General features: G+C 30.4%; 1 long non-coding RNA gene across 1 annotated transcript; it reads left to right on the top strand.

Annotated features, from left to right (window-relative positions):
• Positions 1-5,314: 5,314 nt before the first annotated feature.
• LOC143085133 (uncharacterized) lies at positions 5,315-12,798 on the top strand. Its single transcript, XR_012981252.1, has 2 exons — positions 5,315-5,375; positions 12,488-12,798. It is a non-coding gene; the product is annotated as an uncharacterized LOC143085133 (long non-coding RNA).
• Positions 12,799-17,938: the final 5,140 nt, after the last annotated feature.

Below are 17,938 nucleotides of genomic sequence, written 5' to 3'. Positions count from 1 at the left end.
ACAAACGTATCATTTATCCCTTTTCTCATTTCTTTGATTTTAGAGGCCGTCATCGTATTTTGTAAACAAATATTTTTAGTCCATACATTAAACAAATTGTTTTCTTTTGTGTTGCAGTTTCAATTGTTTGTCAATTGTTTTCTTTGCTTTCGTCTTATCCTTTTTTTCTGGTATCAGCAATTAAAATGTAAAAAGCATTCTTGAAGGGTTCTGTAAAATACAACCTATTACTAGTATTCTACTGATCGTGTTTTCCAATGTGTGATAATTATTTATCATTTAGTTTTATTCACTAGATAACTGTTGGTGATGTATTTGTTATTAGAAATAATTAATGATCATATGCCAAAAAATCCCCTTACATAACTGATTTCAACTATTTGCCCATTTCAAGTTATCACATATCAGGAGCATATTCAATTAAGATTTTGAAATATTTGTGTTGATACAGAGAATGAGTAAGATGAAATGAAATGAGATAAATCAGTAGACTCAAATCGTTATTTGATTTAGTTACCAAATAAGCGAACTAATAACTTTAATTTATGATTATGTCAACGGATCGAGTGTCTTTTATTCCGGCTAACTGTAAAACATATTTTTAAAATATGTTTTTCCCGGCCTGCCTATTTGCGGATGCACAAATATTCAAAAGCAATTGAAGTATCACGTGAAGTGGGAGACGTCTCAGATGAGATGTCGAATTGCAAACGCGTGTACAAATGTATACGACGAACGTTTTGAAAATTTGCGATTTTGATTTATATCTAAAGATGTCCTAAAAAACTATAGTGAATGTGATTGTTTTATAAACAAATTTATATAGAAGTGACTTCAGAATAATAGCGTATGCATGTATACTGAGAGAAATAAAGCATGGAATCGAAATTTATGAGTTGCCCTATTATATTTACCTGTATCGACTGATGGAGGCAAAACAGATTTACAAAAATCACGGGAATATTATTAAGTCAAAATTGCTTGGATGAATTATTCCTAATTAGTTCTACAACAACCGAGATTTATGAACATGCACTGATATGCCTAGACTAGATATAGAATACCCCTATTTTATTCAGTGTTATCTAATAACAAAATAATGTGTTCTATATTTTGTCTATTTTAAACACAATATTACTTTTGGGGCAGGTAACACGATCCTTTCCTTTCCTTTTATTTCTTTTATTTCCTATGAGTTTAAAAATCACCGAACATGTTAAATAAAAAATCTTCCAAATCATTTCAGAATCTTCTTCATGAATCATAGATGTGCATTGAAGCTATCAATCAGTGGCCCAACTCTTAACCTTACAGGAAATGCATTTGTAGAACAACATGAATAAGCTACATACTTTGTGCAAAATACATTTGCAGTTTGGATTTGTTTGGGTGAATGAATAGAAACAGACTACACAATAGCTTGCAAAGACTTTTAATGACTTTGATTCAAAAGTGTATTTGCTGCATTTCAATAGATGTTGATATAAGTTTTTTTTATCTCGTGCCTATGAACAGCTAGTAAAAAAATAAATCAAAGTTGGAACCAGACGAGTTTAATTCTGTTTTTTATTATTTGATTTTTGCTGCGTTACAACTTTTGTCGAGAACATTTTATCTTGAGTGTATAATAATCAAATAAGTGAAGTTCGCTCGGAGAACGTGCAATAAATGTAGTTTGACATTATCACGTTTTCTTTTCTATAAGACATCGTTTTCTGACACTGACCGATACTTTGTTTACCCTTGCTATAATCTTTGTTCATTGTGGAAGTTTTCATGGTATATTTGTTTTATTTAAATGTATGTTAGCTATATAGCTAGTTTATGGTGTTATAGAGTATGTTTGTCGAATCTTTAAAGTACTAGTAAAGACTTCAGTAGTTTGTAATGGTCCCTCTGCTGTTGTTTCAATACGGTTATTCGTAGTTATTCGAGGTTAATTTGCTTGCTCTATCGAAACTGGAGTCGCAGTTTCCAGAATATTTCTGGTTTGGTTTCACTGTTATTGTGCATGTGGATGAGAAATGTGTTGTATCAGATAGAACCTTTTACGGCAAGTAATTATGTAGCCAAAGGAGCTGTACATTTGTTTTTACATTTTAGGTAAATAAAGGTAAATGATTTATCATTAAACCATAATCTATTTTTTTATAATCCAAATTGACATTTAAAGAATTTTTCAGAATAGTTTCATTGATTTGTAATTCTAAGTATATTTCGTCCTTTCATAATAATCTAGTAAAAATTAGTACAGATGAGCACAAAAACTACACATTAGAAATTTTTACTGGATTGAAAGTAATTCTGAAATAATGAGTCTTTTTTTTCTAATTATTGGCGTACTTGTTTTGTTTTATTACTATTTTGATATGAGCGTCACTGATGAGTCTTATGTAGACGAAACGTGCGTCTGGCGTATTAAATTATAATTCTGGTACCTTTGATAACAATTTAAGGTTAAATGGATGTCAGGTTTTTTCTGAAAATCAACCAATAGAACCGTGTTCACCCATTAGTGCGCACTGTTATACAACGATCAGCCATGCCATGCAAATAGCTTTTGGGTTAAATCATTTTGAGCAATGACCAAGAAATTTGACGTGCTGTGAATGAAACTTGTTCTGAACAGCAGTAATGTTTTCGTATCTGATCAATACGTTTTGTGTAGTTACTGTTGTTATTCAACTTAAACAATTGTTTACAATACTTTGAGCTATCTTTCGAATACCAATGGTTCATTTGTGTTTATTTAAAATACTCAAAACTATTCGTTGTTTTTTTCTTCTTCTTTTTTTAGATTGATGGCCATTCAGGTGTTGACCGTTGGCATATATTTGAAGGGTGAGTTTCCACGTTCATCTAGCCCACAAAAGCCACCATTTTGAATTCCGTTTTGGGGGGGGGTATGTAATTTCTCACTTGATAAACAAGAAAGTCACATTGTGAGCCTCAAAATTTTCTTTATTTTTCCAAACATTTTGAAGCGTACGTACGAAAAGTATAAATACGTCTAGTGGTTATGTTTGACATCGTGAATATAGATATAACTTCACATGGTCTAGACGCTAAAGACAATGCAACTGTTTTTCAGACCTTTACATTTATGTCATTTTAAGACAAAATATTTATTAAATTGAATTTATTGCAACATACTGCATTCGAATGGAGATAACTGTACTATATTTTAAGCTTGGCCTTCCTAAAACTTGATTTTACAGTCGAAAATTTAGTTTTTTGCTTTGCTTATACTGCTTGATTTTACACTGATTAAGGACACGGAAGGCTGAATAATAACCTTACAGTTTAATGTATTTTTCTTCCAGGAGGTTGTTTTTAAGAATCGTTCACAATTAAAGAAATTTCGAAGATGTTTAGTTTTACAAACGATGTATTGTTTGATGTGTATAGATTTATGTTGTCACGTATCCCACATCTTCGTTCTGTTTGTTCCATTAACTTGATGTAGGATTACAAAAAGATTTGAAAAATTTATAAATGAATACTTTTATTATTTTTTATATTGATATCACACCAAAAATCACACCAACAGGCGTTCGTTTATACTTTTAATTTCAATATAAACAATACAATAATCACACCAAAAATATGTCAATATATGATTATTAAAAAAAAATATAAAACGAAATATACTGCACAAAATTATGAAATATCAATTGTTAACTTTATATTCAGATTAAACGTAATTTCGAGTTTTTTGTGTTTTGATGATGTTAAACTTTAAACAAATTTTACAGTATGATCATTACTTTTCAATAAAGACCCCTTCTATGGTATATATTTCACACATTTGTCAGTTTGTTTCTTTTTGGTGGTCAGTTATACTTTAAATTATGAGCTTTGTATCTTAGATGATTTTTTTATTGGTAGAAACACTGAAATGTTGCAGGTAGATCACCGAACTTTATCGTAGAATGAGATTCCTGTCGAATATTTGGTCAGTGTATTATTACAAACATCCAAATTATAATCTTAATTGTCATCAGCTATATAAAACGTAAGGTTTAACGATAAACTAGACATACTCGTTTGCTTTTTTGTTTTCCCTTGTTTTGTCTCTGTGTAGGACAACTATACCATAAAAGAACATATAACACATTCATAAAATAATAAACAGATATAAAGAGAAAGACCACTTATGACAAATAAAACATACTGTCTGCGTTGCTTGTATGATTTGAGTGCAGAAGGAAACGTGTGATATTCAATTTACAATTACAAGCATTAATTATAGATCGTATGACAAAAGGCGACTGCTATTTAAAAATTAAAAACATTTTTCATCAATCATTTTCTCATTTGAGACGTAAATCATGTAGATTACACTTTTCAAAATCTGTTTTTGGGACTGATTATAATTTGTTCATTAAAATACCAAAAAATAATAACAACAGTCATTTACAACTTTACAAAAAATAACATTAATCATACAGTAAGCATACAGTAGATAAGAACTGATAATGCTTTACATATTTTCATGCATTTTATTTTATTTTGTGGAATTTAGTTTTGATAGAAGATAGACACTCATTTTTCAAGGCTTACGATTATATAATGCATATAATAACTAGATGTGGAATACATTTGCCAAAAATTAACATCTGTTTGACAATTAAGATTAACATAAGAAAGTATATTCAATATATCAAGCTTAAAGATTTAAAAAAAATCTGTACTTCCGATAGTAAACTGAAATTCCCCAATGGGAATATTAAATTTAGAGTTGAATTCATTTGGAAAGATTTTTTATGCTTGACATTTACTGATAAATACCACTAGATTGTTTTTTTTTTGTATGTTAGAGTGCAAAAGTTTTCCTCGAATCTCATTTTAAAAATATAGTTTTATTGTAAAAAGAAAAGCCTATGCCAAAAGATTGGCATTCTTGAACGAAACACCGACTCGATATGCGAGTATTCATGTTAATGTTATATACATGTATATCATATACAGATCTTTATTCAGTACTTCAAAATATAGGACTAGTACAAATCTCACTACGCCAAATGACTGTAATTCCGCAAAATATTGATGATCTTGACAACTGTTTGATGTTAGTAATAAAATCTTTATTTGTTCCAATGAACAGCAGTCATCTCGGTTACTTTTAGGGTCTTCTTAAACATGCGAACATCATATACAGTTGAATTGGTGTCAGAGTTATCTTTCGGCGAGCACCTACAAGTATACAGACAATCTATTTCATTCAATACTCCAGCGTCAATCATTGGTTGCACTTCGCATTTCCTGAGCCAAATGCAATCTATCATTTTCACGCTTTCTGTTGATTCGACATTCTTCTCTTGGTCATCTACATTACCATCTTTGTATCATCCATTTTGATCACAGTTAGCATGGTAAGTACATAACACACAGACACCACCACGCATATACGATTTCCATACTGTCTTTTTCCTCAAATCTAGGCAATTAAATAATTAATGTTACCCTTTTTTATGTCCAGATGAATAAAATCAAAACGTACCGTTTTTTCTGATGTATTAAGTAGACGTTACAGGCAACGGTAGTTTACCTATGTTCAAATTGTTTTAAAGAAACAAATACATCTTATATCGCGTATCTATTCTTCATACAAGGGTTTTGCTTAGGAAAAATGGACGCAGCATGAAATCCCATTGTCTTCATTCACAATGGTTATCCCTTTTATTTATGATTAACAAATATACCCTGGCAGACTTGTCCCCGAGCGTAAGATTTTTACAAATGACTAGCTGTATACAAAGTGCTTATTTTAGTCTATCCAAGACTTGTCTGTTAATATCCAATTTTGTTTATTTTAGCATGTAGAGAACATGTTCTTTCTTTAGTTTCTTATTCGACGCTGGCATCATATACCAAGTTTTAACGACATATATTGCAAATTACAAGAATATGTACAATCATGATATACAAGTAGGAGTAAGTCTGCATGTAAGGTCTCTCGGGTCAATAATTTTGTGTTTTATCGTTCTGTTTGTAAAATGTGAAAATGTTCTACAACTTCTTTTAAGAAAAGAGGATTTGTATTCCAATCAAAGCTGGATATCATGTGCGTTTGAAAAAACATGTGACCTTAATGTTTAATTATAATGTTGTTCTTTTATTTCTAAATATAAATTTGAATTCAACTAGTACTTCAGGAATATAAATATTCAAATACAAGTCATTCGTGCCTTAAAATAAACCCTATCATTTCGACCGAATTAGCTCAATGTCGATGCTTTACAGTGTATAATTATTGATATTTGATTTAGAGGAACGAATATGAAATACATATTTGAGTAATCGATCTTATTTTGATATTGTAAGAGGAAATGATTAATGCTCTATGTATAGGATCTAACCTTGTAGTTTCATTTTTTTAACAGATAACTGCATGGACATCAATATAAAACCAAGGCACTCATCATGTTGTGAAATAAAACAAACCCATCATATCCTTATCCTAATTACCTAGCCACTTTCTTTTGTAAAATATTGTTGTATGTTATATTGATGTGTTTATCTCTGTTTACAGTGTAAAACATTGTGAACCTGTTTAGAGTACTATAAATAAAAGCAGCAGTTATTCTACTGCTCAATAGTCATAAACTGACTCAACAAAAAATAAACAAGTCTTTAACAAAAACCGATGGAAACGTATCAAATTTTAGAGAACAAACGGAATAACAGAAACACTGAACTGCTACAAATACGAACGCCAACATAGATAAAACAGTACTTACTAATTAAGAAAAAGTGAAATTGACTTCCAGAAAACCTATTACAGATCGTTCCTTTTTTCTTAATGCAAAGAAACTAAATATCTCTTTTCCCAATATCATGATCATGATAAGCATGTAAATTTTTGTCAAAGACACACGAATACAAACGCTGGAATGTATATACCAAACCTAAGCGGAAGATACAATGCTACCAAAAAGGTAGTTTAGTGAAATTCAATTAAGACATTAAAATCAAATAAAATCCCATTCATATGTTTTCTAAAAAAAACATGACCGATTCGGTTACAATTGATTTCAAAGCAACATCTTGCGTAACCTAGTCATGTGTAAGTTCGTTCATTACGATATATTAAAGCTCTTTTGATAAAGTTATTTATGCATATATTTTGTTAGTGTGTAATCTCTGGAATGATTCTTTTTCGGTTGGTTAATGCATAAACCAGTCACTAATGAGGCTTTGTTACTGTTGCATATCATTGTTTGAATGTCACAGTAGTCAATAGAAACCAGTCACTAATGAGGCTTTGTTACTGTTGCGTATCATTGTTTGAATGTCACAGTAGTCAATAGAAACAATACAAAGCAAAACACGTTGTGCCAAATTGATTCATTTCACAGGTAGCATTGAAAAAGATAAGAGCTTTTGCATCAAGTTATTTTGAATTGCTGTCGCATTTTCTAAATCTACCGTTATAGGCGAGTGACTTATTTCAAAAAGACGCTTAGTTAACGACTTTAATGCACCCACCTAACACACGGCTGTATTATATATCATTCGAAAGCTAATAACCTGTACTTTCTGTTTTGCCCGGTCGTAAAAAAATCGTACGGTGCATTTTCTGTTAAATCAAGGTCAAAGGTCATGAATAAACATTCCAATTTTTGCGATTGCTAAACAAAAAGCCATTTTCTAATTCTTGTACCATAAAATTTTCCAAAAGATCATATGAACTTTATAGAACAGGATACATTATTTCCAAATCAAACAAAACATAAGAGGTTAGATGCGCAATATTTCCCGAAAAATTGAAATTTATCATAAATCCTAAAAAAATGAAAAATTGTTCCAAAAGCAAAATATATCTTGGGGAATTGATATTTGTATGCTAAAAAATAGATAAATGTATATGTTTTAGCTCAAGGAATATTTGTTTTGTAATTTTAAGATGCAATTATTAATAATTGTTCATAGAACAGCCTTGTAATGAAGTGTTTGCAGTTGCCCAAAAATCTGCCATCTGCAAATAGTGATCATTTTGCTATTCTATGTTAAGATAGCACATCGCTTATTGTCAATATCAGGGAGGAGAATGATTTGCCATAATAAAAGAAGGGGTATTTAAAGTTCGAAAAGAATATATACGAGCTAATTGTGGTAAAAATATGTTTTTTACGAAGTCAAACTTATCTACTCTTTGTAATCATGTTTAAATGCAAACATGACTTTGCGACTGAATCGTAGGCAACATTGAAATAAGTAACCTTGTAAAGAAACACTTGCTTGTCCAAAGCGGGATGTAAACGAACTAAATAGAATTCTGCTGCTTCTTATTTAGTTTAAAATCGTGTTAGTCATATTAAATGTGTTTAGAAGTTTAATCGCTTTAATTGTTTGAAGAAAAGATGCTTTGATCATTTTCAACATAAGCTTTTAAAATAAAAATGCAGGTCATTGTGTATGTAAAACACTATAAGCAGTTGTGAAATAAAAAAATGAAAAAGTTGAATACCCTTCCTGACCTCATAAGATCATTCGCTGTTTTAGGCAGTGATCGTTTTCATGGTGTGCTGTGTTTTGTGAACTGTTGTTCGTCTCTTGGACTTTAATTTAATTTTGTTCATTGTTTTAATAAAGTTTATTTGATTCATGGTTTGAGATGTTGATTGTCCCTTTGGTATTATTTTACTTTGAAGACATTAACTTGCAGTAATGAAAATCGGCAAAAAACGAACAAGACAAGCAACAGTATACAAAACCCAACATATAAAACTACAGATTGAGTAACACAAACCCTCCAAAAATATTTGGGGTGAACTCAGGGGCTCCCAAAGGGTAAGCAGATCATGTTCCAGATGTGACACCCGTCTTGTGGCTATGTAATTCCTAGCTCGGTGCCAAGCCTTATTCGGTAGGTGACAATCAAGGCAGAGATGACGGTATTTTGGTTACGTCGATTGGAACTTATCAGTCGTCATCTGGCGAAATAGATATTTCATAATTGTCAACCAACTAGTAGTGGCGTCCATAAAATGTTCTAAGGGATAATTTCAATTTTGCATTTTAACTCTTGGTTAAAACCATATTCGAACCACCATTTTTCTTAAAATGTCCTGTACCAAGTCAGGCATATGACAGTTGGTATCCATTAATCTGTTTCTTTGTATGTTGACGTTTGTTTTGGAAGCAGTTCAGTGTTTCTGTAATATCGTTGTGTTCCTCTTATAGTCGATGCATTTTCCTTGGTTTTGGTTTGTGACCCGGATTTGTTTCAGTTACTAGTAAATCGATTGATGACTATTGAATAGCGGTAAAATATAGTTGCCTTTATTTAATATCTTCATTGTGAGCAGTTACGCACTATCTAGCATATTAATCTATTGCAATAAAAAATCATAATATCTAATAAAATTTGTAGATTTAGCTAACAAAGTCCTTATATTTGTATAAAGTAACATTCGTTTATATTGGAAAATTGTTTTAACGTTGAATAAGCTACAATTAAAAATTGCTTGCTGGTCCCTCTCTGTGATTACCATTATATTACGCTGGTTCATTTCCCAATCAATCTGTAACCAAGGGAAGATAAATAAATCGATTTTCGTTCATAGTCTTTTTCAAAAATGATGAACGGTTCTTTATATTGGTATGTAATCATTTTAAACGTTTCAAATTTATGAAATTATATTCGTACATCAATGTTTTTGATACACCAATAACAAAAACTGAAATATATTGAATTGATACATTTTGAAATTATTCAAAATTATATAAGAAACCTAAACTTAATTATAAAATAATGAACCTATTAAGGGGAGAGAATACTCGCATAACTTTTTCGAATTGGCACATAATACAACGAAATGTCACTCTTGCATACAAATGGCACATCAATATAATTAATTATCTGCGAAATCGTCCCCCACCTTCACTGATGATTCTAACTTATAAATATAACCAAAAGTTGTTAATCTATAGATAGTTAAGACTAATGAAAGCTAACCCAATGTAAAAATATTTCTTTGCAATTTTTTAAAACTTCCTCAGAAAAATACTCGAGCCACTTGACTTTCATAGCTCAAAATTAACGTTTTTACACAATATTTGAATAAAGTAGTTGAAGATTATTCGCTTCTCAAAGTGTAAGACGCAATAAAAATCGTATGCTTGCACCATCCTACCGAAATACGTATTTAATTAAGTCCTGAACATTTCGACATTTCTTCGTATATTTTGAACAAAACCGGTTTTAACCAAATCACAAGTACGTGTTAAGATCCGACTAAATACCTATTTTCCTATATGGTCAGGTAAAGTTGCTACATTATCACGAAAATCGTGAAAGTAAATGCAAGCTCTGAAATATTGTATCAACTTGGAGATATATACTCCACAAGAAGATTCTGCGAAATCGCGTTACAATTGGGCAAGTGTTTAAATAAAAAGGTTTATTTAATTTCGCGGGCAGTACGCCGACTGAGCATGCAAAGACAAATTAAGGAAATACAAAACCCTACATTTATACGTCATATCATAAATATCATAAATAACTTGTTACTGTTTCAGAGGATTTTCAATGAAATCGGTCTCCTCCTTCCTTTAGTAGTATAGATATGCAGCAGTTGCTTTAATATTGCTACATAGAAATGAAAACTTTATAATTTGGTAGTAAGGAGTGTTTTTATGGGTTGATTTATGCTCTTCTCTTTTGTCGTAAAACTTGTTTTCAACCAACCCTCATCGTCGAGTTCAAGATACGTGATAGAGTTAACTATATCTGTTGAGTCTTTTATTTTCAATGTGAATGGAAAATACGATTCCAACATTGTCACAAATTTGGCACTATTCAGTGAGATGACATCATCTATATAGTGGAAAGTGAAGTTTCAAGATAATGCTAGCTTCTTTTCAGTCGTCATCAAAAACTCTTGCATGAAGTCATCCTCGTATGAAAGATGAACTAGTCATTCAAGCTATTCAGGAAGTCTAGTTGTAACTAGAATCGTTGCGTAATAATGGATTTTTTTCTTCAAAATTATTCTCATTTGATGAATTAATGCATTTAAACAATGAACAACGCAATTTAAGCAATCAAGAAGTCATGTTTTATAATGTTTTTACTAGTTTTTTATTTCTTTGAAATTTCAATTTATTTTCTAATTATGTTTGTCTAAATCTTCAATTTCTTTTTTTATGGTTCACATTTAACAAATAAAAGGTCTTTTCACTACATCAATATTTATAATAAAGCTACAAATCAAACAATTAGAAAAGTCGAAAGATGTTTAAATTATTTCAGTCTGGTAGTTAAAATGCAGATTGCAATTTCTTAGTTTCGCCCCCTTTATTTCAAGCAATAGTATAATTTGCGCACATATTTTTTTACTTTAAATTTTTCAATTTCTAAAGAATTTGTTGAATAAATCTTATATTGACAACATACAATGTTTAAATAGGAAGAAATGCTTAAAAGCTGTTTTTTACGCAGATGGTGGTATTTTGGGCAACTGTATGAGTTGTTATGATTTGCTGTTTGTTTAGAAGTAAGCATAACTTTAGGAAATTTATGATGTCAAAAACTTCTTTGATAGTCATTACAGGGTATTACTTAGTTTTAAGTGATTAGCAGTTGCATAAGATAGAAAAATTTGGGTTTTCACACATTTTGTTAACTTTTGCTCGAATTTCAGGAAACATGTGCTGTCTAGCAAAAAAACGCTTTAAATATTTTAAAATGCATATGATTAATGTCTGTTAATCTCTCTGCTAAAAGTTTAAATTGTTTGCATATATGAATTTAGTGTATAAAAGTCATACTATGCAATCAAGATGAAATCTTAGAAAATATGTACTTATTCGTCCTTGACCTTTGATCTTGATTTGACGGACATTGCACCGTACGATTTTTTTACGACCGGGCAAAACAGATAGTACAGATGTGTAGCTTTCAAATGATATATAATTTAGCCGTATGTTAGGTAGGTGCATTAAAAATTAAATTTTATGGTTAAAGTCACTCGCCTATTACTGATAATAGTCATCTTTTACATTGCATATATGAATGATTTTGTAAAAGTGGCATATCTTTGGGTCAAGTATATGAATTTTGTTTTTTTATTTTGTGTTGAATCGACCAAGTTTCTTTCGAAATTAGTTAAGGTTGTATTACGTTTTGACTTTGAACTTTTTCAGAACAGCGGGCTCTATATAATCGACTTTGCTAACCCAGGTCAATCTTTAAAGAAAAATAGCCATTTAACTTGGCAAAGCCTACTTTTAAGTTACCGTAGAATTGTTTGGTACATTATTGCATGGTAGATATGATGTTTTTACTTATAGTTACTAAACATAGGAATTAATCAAGGTAGATAATTTCTTAACGCATTTTGCATGAAGTTGATTTGAAATGATCAACACTTGATAATTCATTGGTGAAAAAGGGTTAGTTTATTTACATTCTACTTGAAGATAATAGAAAACTACTTGAATGAATATATATCTATAATCTCTATCTTTGTAATTACAGATTCACTTTTTGATCGTCATTAGTTCTAATTTGACACATCTTAAGGATACCCGACTTGCCACCTTGAATGCCTACGCCGATCATACAGAGATGCAGAATTCCAAGCACTCCGTGGTTGATACGACAATGTGACGTTACGTTACCATGGAAGGAACGTTTCTCTGATATCCAGTCTTTTATTACGGCATTGGGATAGTTCGATGGATGTGCTCTGGTTGAGGCCACATGCTATTTCTACAACAATAAAAAAAAGTTTCATGCTCAATGAGCCTTACTATATTTATAGGAAACGGTTATACAGATGTCTTTAACATTCGTAATACCTTAAAAAAAACCTTGATATTTGCAATATGCATGTGACCTCAGCTTCCGACTATCATCCTCGAAAAATTGATTTCACAATTTTCAAGAAATATATTTAAGGAGTCGTTATAAGAAACTATATGTTGATATACGCGATGACAATGTATTTTTGAATTTATATACTAGAAAGTAGAAATGAACACTTTTTTACCTGTCATATTACCATATAGCAAGATAAGTATGTGAGTAAAGAAAGACAACTCTTATTGGCTATTAGTGATCTTTTATTTTATTCGCAATCAACCAAAGCAAAATTGAACAAACAACCATATGCCTGTGTCAAGGACTGGATCATTTCCATATAATCTTTAACGTTCCCTTTCATGTAAAGAAAACTTGCAGCTTAGTGTGCTTAATAGTATTCTGTTTTCTTTGCAATTGTCAGGACACATTATAGGCATATGTTGTGGTTCTTTTTAAGTGCAATATTAGAAAAATTCTCATATTGTCATTTTCGAAATTAATGTTGGCTAGGGGGAAAGGCATGTTTCGAATGTTCGGATTTAAGGAATCAACTGCTAAAATTGAGAAGTATTTACTAATATAGGAACAGTTTGAATTTTGATGAACATTATATTTAGAAATTTTATTGAGACTTCCCTTAGCGCTCAAAAGAAAAACTGAAGTTTTGGGAATTATTAGATAACAAAAATATCGAGTTCGCGATGTTAAACATCATAACGTATGAAATAGTTTATAGTCAAGTCAACATCCGAATTACGAATGATTATGCAAAGTTTTTCGAATTTGACAAAATGATGTAGTATAACAAATTAGGTAAAGAGTTGTTTCTGATTGTAATAGATATTGTATTTTATCGTATTTTTAAAGAATTCTTTTATGAAGATACTTTGTAATTTGAATCTCATGTAAAAAGATCTTTTTTTTTTAGCTTTTCATTAACATTGGTCTGTACCTTTTTCCTTGTACTATATTATGCAATTTAAACATAGATAGTTGTATGTTTTGAGATTTCTTATTGATAAATACATTTTACAACATTATATTAGGAATATATGTATACTTCACTTTATTTCAATGGTTATCTTGTTATAAAATATTATCAAGTTTTATAAAATACCTACATGTAGTATGTTTCTATTTGGATTCAGTTTTTTTCAGTAAATGAACTTAATTGTAGAAATACAAAATGTTGAATGTCATTAATGTCCCACTTAACACCTTTTTAAACGACCGCAAAAATTTTAATTTTTTGGTCGTATATTGCTATCACGTTGGCGTCGTCGTCTTGCGTCGTCGTCGTCGTCCGAATACTTTTAGTTTTCGCACTCTAACTTTAGTAAAAGTGAATAGAAATCAATGATATTTTAACACAAGGTTTATGACCACAAAAGTAAGGTTGGGATTGATTTTGGGAGTTTTGGTCCCATCATTTTAGGAATTAGGGGCCAAAAAGGGCCCAAATAAGCATTTTCTTGGTTTTAACACTATAACTTTAGTTTAAGTGAATAGAAATCTATGACATTTTGACACAAGGTTTATGACCACTTAAGGACGGTTGGGATTGATTTTGGGAGTTTTGGTTCCAACAGTTTAGGAATTAAGGGCCAAAAAAGGGCCCAAATAAGCATTATTCTTGGTTTTCGCACAATAACTTTAGTATAAGTAAATAGAAATCAATGAAATTTAAACACAAGGTTTATGACCACAAAAGGAAGGTTGGGATTGATTTTTGGAGTTGAGGTCACAACAGTTTATGAATTAGGGGCAAAAAAGGGGCCCAAATAAGCATTATTTTTGGTTTTTGCACCATAACTTTAGTATAAGTAAATAGAAATCTATGAAATTTAAACACAAGGTTTATGACCATAAAAGGAAGGTTGGGTTTGATTTTGAGAGTTTTGGTCCCAACAGTTTAGGAATAAGGGGCCCAAAGGGTCCAAAATTGAACTTTGTGTGATTTCATCAAAAATTGAATAATTGGGGTTCTTTGATATGCCGAATCTAACTATGTATGTAGATTCTTAATTTTTGGTCCCGTTTTCAAATTGGTCTACATTAAGGTCCAAAGGGTCCAAAATTAAACTTAGTTTGATTTTAACAAAAATTAAATCCTTGGGGTTCTTTGATATGCTGAATTTAAAAATGTACTTAGATTTTTTATTATTGGCCTAGTTTTCAAGTTGGTCCAAATGGGGGTCCAAAATTAAACTTTGTTTGATTTCATCAAAAATTGAATAAATGGGTTCTTTGATATGCCAAATCTAACTGTGTATGTAGATTCTTAATTTTTGGTCCAGTTTTCAAATTGGTCTACATTAAGGTCCAAAGGGTCCAAAATTAAACTAAGTTTGATTTTAACAAAAATTAAATTCTTGGGCTTATTTGATATGCTTTATCTAAACATGTACTTTGATTTTTGATTATGGGCCCAGTTTTCAAGTTGGTCCAAATCAGGATTCCATATCAAGTATTGTGCAATAGCAAGACATTTTCAATTGCACAGTATTGCACAATAGCAAGAAATATCTAATTGCACAATATTGTGCAATAGCAATTAATTATCAATTGGAGTTATCTTTCTTTGTATAGAATAGTAGTTGATAATATATGTTGGAAATTTGCCAGACATGACTATGATGTCATTTTCTATTTTTATTTGCCAATAACTTTATGTAAATAACTTCATTGGAAATTTGCCAATATAAAATGTTGCTGATGAAGTTTTTTTTATTGTTTTATACAATAAACAATGTATATTCACTTTTACTACCAACCAATCGTTACCATTCAGTGATAACAAGCACTTTATTTTACATTTTAATATTTTATGATGTATTTAAAAGAGTAGTTATTGTTGCAAACTCCATTAGAAATTTGAATTGATATCAGTTTTGGAAAAAGGGAAACGGGGATGTGAAACAAAATGGGGGGGGGGGGGGGGGGTTAAATTTTTCTCATTTCAGATTTCATAAATAAAAAGAAAATTTCTTCAAACATTTTTTTGAGAGGATTAATATTCAACAGCATAGTGAATTGCTCAATAATTTTTAAGTTCATTAGACCACATTCATTCTGTGTCAGAAACCTATGCTGTGTCAACTATTTAATTTTAGATTTAAATAAGTTTGAAGAAGAAATCTTTAATTGATTTGTAAAATCTTGACATTAGTTTTGTGTAAAAAAAACCATGTAATGTCAAAAATTTGATCACAATCCAAATTCAGAGCTGTATCACGCTTGAATGTTTTGTCCTTACTTGCCCCAACTGTTCAGGGTTCGACCTCTGCGGTCGTATAAAGCTGCGCCCTGCGGAGCACCTGGTTGGCAGTTTGTCAAATGCTGTTGTTATATAGATCTACAACAGTCCTTTTGACTGAAGTATAATGAATCAGACGTAGAAAATGTTATGAATAATGTTTATAAATAATAATTGACATAAACACATGACATTTTAAGATATACATATTGACTTTTTCTTATTTTGTTTTGTTATCAAATAGGCAGCTAAATTTACAAGACTACTCTTTACAACTGTAATAAGGTTCATGAAAAAACATATTTTCTTGTACAAATCTTGAAATTCATTTTGTTGCAATTTATTTAAACGTTGTATATGAAATTATCAACACAATATTGACTTTTACGGTCGTCAGCAAAAACAGCACACAAAACGAAGTTGGAAGTAGCTTATTGCCAAGAACTGATTACAAAAAGAAAATACATGTAGTTTCAACTTTTGAAAATAATTTTACAGCTGTAAAGAAGTCTTTCGTGAATTCCCGAGTGTGAATTTTCAGGACACAAATTTGTCTCTTTCCAATTAATTGTAATCTGTGTAGTTCTATTGCCTAGCACATGTACAGATATCTGTGTTTGGGTGTGTGCTTTAAGTGTGTATGCATTGTGAAACAATGTACATTGCCTTTATATGTTACAAAACTTGTGTAAACATTTACTGAATTTTTAACTTTATGAATTGACATTTTATTTTGAAAAAGAATGAAGTGATAATAGCTGTTAAATTGTTGTCTTTAAAAGGGTAATGTTAACGTTTTCTGTTGTAGAAGTATTTAAAACAAGTTACATCAGGAAAAAAACAGTTATGCCCCTTTGGGTAATTTCTTTGTAAGAAAATGGCAGTTGTTTAAGTTTAATCTATTATAATTAAAATTCAGGAAAATTTCAATTTTAAATTTAAGTGTTAGGTTAATACCCAGTACTTGTTACATTTGTTGGTTGAGGTAAAACTATTTGTTTTAAGTTGTTATTTAAAAATACCTAAACGGAATTTGTATTAGATATTATAATGGTATACTGTACTATGTGATAATTCAAACGAAAATGGAATTACAGAGAATATTTTAACACTGAAATTCAATTCAAAATCTACAACTTAAAGAAGGAACTATGAAGACCTTCAAAGATAATTATAAAGATATTACAAAATTACAAAAAAATTGTAAATGACCAAAGTCAAATTTTTAATAAAACTCTCGCTACACATGGAGATGAATTCAAACAATAAAAGTTAACTTGATTAAAAATGAACAAATATGTAGGCTCAACACTGTTTATAACTTTTTGTATATGGGTATATATGTCTGTTAAATTTACGTCATTTTAACCTTGTTAAAGTTCTAAGTGCCAGTCGTTTTTACTCTTAATCCTGAATTAATTTTAATGCATAAATATTAATTGTTGTTTGATATTGTAGTATTGTTAAAGTACAATTGTTATTTATTTAAAATGGGTAGATTTGAGAGATTGAAATGGACAAATGGTTCACTTTGACAATTATGTACTACTGATAGAGTTGGAATATAAATAGATAGGTCATTGAAAATTATGAAAAATCATTCAATGAAGCAATATCCATCACATTAACATGCACCATTACAATGTTTTAATTCATTAGTGAAATAAACAGCAGTTACTCATCTTCTTTAAAGCAACCACTAAATTACAGGTTCAGACTTAATAAAATACAACACTATTATTCAGTGTGTTAAAATATTTCATAGCTAAAATTCTAAAGATTTGAGTTGACAATATTTCCACTAAAGATACCAGATAAACAAGCAGTAATAACAATCATTAGGCTACCAACTTTACCTATAAATCATG

This window comes from Mytilus galloprovincialis, chromosome 8 (assembly GCF_965363235.1).
Source record: "Mytilus galloprovincialis chromosome 8, xbMytGall1.hap1.1, whole genome shotgun sequence".
Lineage (NCBI taxonomy): Eukaryota > Metazoa > Mollusca > Bivalvia > Mytilida > Mytilidae > Mytilus > Mytilus galloprovincialis.
The sequence above is the reverse complement of the archived record's forward strand: the minus strand, read 5'-3'. Positions and strand labels throughout refer to the sequence as shown.